The 4,396-nt window shown below is 30.6% G+C and overlaps 1 long non-coding RNA gene across 1 annotated transcript in view; it reads right to left on the bottom strand.

The window, feature by feature from the left end:
• LOC107715581 (uncharacterized) overlaps window positions 1–3,298 on the bottom strand; it is a 4,733-nt gene extending 1,435 nt beyond the window's left edge. Inside the window, exon 1 of the long non-coding RNA XR_001637109.1 lies at window positions 2,450–3,298. This is a non-coding gene — a long non-coding RNA (uncharacterized LOC107715581). The remainder of the gene's footprint in view (window positions 1–2,449) is intronic.
• Between the last annotated feature and the right edge of the window lie 1,098 nt (window positions 3,299–4,396).

Genomic DNA, 4,396 nt, shown 5'->3' with positions numbered 1-4,396 from the left:
AAGGAGGGGGCTTTGTAGAAAACGAAGCGTTTGAGAGAGGCGGGGCATAGAGGACCTACAATAATGTACAGTATTTGAAAAATAATGTGTTTTTTGAACATTAAAGCATGTCAACATATTCTGTTACACCAAATACACAAAATAATGATCTTTAAAAAAGCATCATATGACCCCTTTAATGAAAAGCTGTTCAGGTTGTAGTCCTAAAACTGTGGCAAAGAACTAGCATTGTTAAGCCATGGATTCCTTTAGGAATTTCTAAAAAGAAATGTAAATATAAAAAATAAAAATACTATTATTTATATGCAATTTTGAAATAAAATTTGAAATAAAATAAAAATAAAAACAAATTTATTGCAGTTTAATGATCAGCGTTATAAGTCAACTAAAACCATAAAAAAATGTAATTACTTTAAATAAAAAATAAACATTTACTTAAAATTTCAAAAAAATACTTACATTTACTTAAATAAAAAAAAAACACTTTAAAAAATATTTTATTTCAGCTAGTTGCACCATTTCTCATTTTAATTTAGTTGAATACTAATACTTCAGCTTAGAACTTGATGTACTAAAATAAATAAAACCTAAAAAAAAAACACAACAAAATTACTAAAACTTAATAAAATATAATAATTCATGTAAAAAAATATAAAATTAATGAAAAATATTTTTATTTATTTTCATCAAAACAAGGTAGAAATTGTTCAGTGACAAAAGCACTTCCAAAGACATTCATTTTTCTCATTGTATAACTATTAATTCCTATCCCAAAACAATTCAAATGCCGAAGATTAAGAATATAATTAAATAAATAAAAAGAATCAATAATGATGATACACAAATATAAAATGATTCACGCAAAAATAACAAAATGTAAATTAAAATGAAATAAATAAATACATAAATAAATAAATAAAGGGATTACTTCAAAGACATTAATTCAAAATATTAATAAAAACTAAAATAGTACCTTAAAGCTACTAAAATACCATTGATAATGATAGGTGACCAATTTTTCAGGAAATTAACTAAATGTGAATTGTGTCTGCTAATAGCGATGTTTATTTGGACTGTGTTCATCACTAAGGGAATCAAGCAGAAAGCAACAGCAATGCTAAAATAGACATGCTGTCTTGAAGTGTTTCCAGAATTTGCTCCTTTGAGTCAAAAAACATCTATTTATATCTGAGCCTTATATTTGGAACTTCAGCAATCCACATCCGAATTTTTCCATAGTTATCGCCTCCCATGTAGACGGAGGTCAGGACTTGTGGGCATGTGTTTGTGTGCTGATATGATGCAATTCAAACGCGGATTAGGCAAACACTTGATGACGTGTCGCGTTCCTTGGCAGTGCTAACTGCAGATATCCAGCGTGTTTGACCTTGTCAAAAGGGTTGATCACATATGGAGGCCTGTGCAACAATTGTTGCCCCACTAAATGTCCAACGCTTTACCAAGCCCCTCTGAAAGTTAGTGAATGTCACAGAGACAGTGGCTTTCATGTGTGTGGAGAGCTTGGCTTTGTGTCTAATGAACTGTATTTAGAGCTGCAACCAGCCAGTTTTATTATAAGTGAAACTTTGATAGAGAATTTTTTTTTATTACTTTTATTATAATTAAATGCCAGTTCCCCAAATTCTCATTGCAGATTAATGCAACTTTTAACTGTAGGATACTATGACAATGCTGAGTTAGTGGTGATACTTCTGAAACTCAGAGAATCAGACCTTTACTTTTGTTCACACTAGATTTCGTGCTATTTTCCTAATTATAGAAATAATAATGATTCAGTGATGGTATGAGCATTTGATAAATCATGGGACTTTGATGGACACCAGGGTTTTTTTTTTTCCCTTTTTTTTTTGATTATATAAGATTTTATAGTACATATCATATCATATTACATTCATGTTATCTAAATCATATTGCAAAGTACTTTTACATGGACAACAATACTATATGGTGCTAGTGTTCAAAAAGCTAGTTTTATTTAAAACTAAGAATATAGTTAGACTAGAATATAGCAGCTTTAATATTTAGGTGGACTTCATTAAAACATATCCACTGTCACTATCTTTCACATTTTTGTCCACAAATTCTGCAAATTAATGCAAGTTTTGTACTGTAGACAAAAAAACTAAATACTAAAATCTACAAAAATATATAAATATATATATATAGTAATAAAATTATTTAAATAAAATATAAAAATTTGATAAACAAATATTTAAATAAATAAAAAATAGAAATATTTAATTTAAATAAGGTCAGTACAACAAACACTACTGTGACGTATAAATATTTCACAATGAAAAATATAATTAAATAAATGTTTTGCGTTTGAGTAATAAAAATGAAGGGATGCATGTGCATAATTATCATGAAAATAACAATACAAAAAAAATCTAAATTGTTCTTTATTCAAAATATAATTTGCCTTTACCTTTTTGATTTTTGGGCCTAGAAGTACACAGGCTCTCAGCTGCGGTCCTCTTGCTGGGGATTTCCATCACGCACTGGCCCCTATTCATAAAAAAGGGCAGAAATAAAACAAAAATCTGTCTGTAATAAAGTGATGCACATGTACTGTGAACATTACAGGAAATGGGTTTATAGGAAGAACCTGCTGTACCCCAGTTGAAGTAAAACAACAATTAATGATTCATTCTTGCTCAGAAAGCCATTCAGATCGCTCTCTCTCATTGGCTTCTCTTGATCCTGTCAGAGGCAGTTAATTACTCAATGCAGTCAGCGGCAATCTAAACGATCGCTGCCAGAGCAAAAGTGCAGCCATATTTATCTTTTCGCTCAATTTCCCATTAGTTGTAATATAGGTCTGAAAATAGGGAGGTTTTACTGGGTGAAGCCAGGCACACAAACAAATTCATCTTAGACTATCGTAATCCATTAGGTCCGCTCTCTTTCTCTTTGTGGCAGATGTAAATAGTGTTTTGTTTTCCAGCCAAATGTAATCTCATTGAGAAGAACGGATGGTCAGTTCTCTCAAGTGTGGGGCCGGTCTAGTGAGAAATACTTGGTCCTAAATACTTGTTCGAGATTGCCACTACATCACCTCATTTCCTTAATTACTCACCTCAGCTAGACCAGGACATCAGCTAATTAGTTGTTAAGCCCATCTACAAGCTAATTAATTAAGTGTGAAGGACCACAGCGATGGAACACGCAGTTCACAAAGCAACAAATCTAATAACCTTACTGACAAGACCAGTGCGAGTTTGGGTTATGATGGTTAGTACTGGTTTAGTCTCTGCCTCAGAATGAATATTGGCCCATGGACCGCTAAATTAAATGAAATGTAATTTTTAATCAGTGTTAGTATTAATCAGTATTTTATAATACATAAATATAATATACAAAATTATATATATATATATATATATATATATAGTATCGACAGGAGGCTATTTGTCATCATTTAGAGCTTTCTGGGTCTTCAAGTGGTAATGATGTGCCTAAAGAACGTGTGAAGTGGCAGCAATGATGCAAAACCCAAGCCTCTTATTAGTTAATTCATTTTCTTTAATGACTCCCCTGTACAGTCAGTAAACCCCAGCCAAGTTCTGTGCAATTCTACCGAGGGAAGTCGTCCTGAGGTAATTACTGAGCAAAAGCAGAAATTAATTAGATTTTTACATTTTCTGAGGAAAATAAGAGTGGTATTGGCCCATGCAAAACTCAATGCCACAGAGCTGTGGTGTTCTGGTGGTTGCATACAGGCCTGAGTCAAAAGTCTCTATATTCTGACCTCTAGATATGGCACAAGTTCCTCATTCAATGCTAACTGCCAGTTCAATAGCTTAGAAAAGTAAAAGCACACATCTGTTTAGCAAACAATATGATTTGAGGCATTATTCATATCTGTAAGACAAATACAGGACAAGCAATGACGTGTAATACTTAGCAAACTAACAGTGTATATTAGCAATATTAATACCGATGCTTGGACTTCGCAAAGACCACTAATAAATAGATTTAAAAAATGTAATACACTAAATTAATAAACAAATTTAAAAAATGAGATACATAAAGAAAAAAATTGACTATACAAATGACTATAGAAAAATTGACTATGTAAATAATAGACTATATATAATTTTAAAAAATGCATGCATGACTTTAAAAAAAAGTCAAATTCATTCCAAAAAAGTGGAATTCATAACCATATCTAAATAAAAATAGAAAGTAGAACACAATATATAAAACTATTGCATCAAGAAAATAATATATAAATGAAAAACTTAATGATAATATATGAATATTAGATAAAAAAACTTATACAACTTAAATGTAAATTAGAAATAATGTGGCAACTAGCTGAAATAAATATACAAAAAAAAAATATATATATATAAAAAAAAAAACCTGCATA

Source organism: Sinocyclocheilus rhinocerous, unplaced genomic scaffold (assembly GCF_001515625.1).
Source record: "Sinocyclocheilus rhinocerous isolate Xijiao unplaced genomic scaffold, SAMN03320098_v1.1 scaffold2165, whole genome shotgun sequence".
Classification (NCBI taxonomy): domain Eukaryota; kingdom Metazoa; phylum Chordata; class Actinopteri; order Cypriniformes; family Cyprinidae; genus Sinocyclocheilus; species Sinocyclocheilus rhinocerous.
The sequence above is the reverse complement of the archived record's forward strand: the minus strand, read 5'-3'. Positions and strand labels throughout refer to the sequence as shown.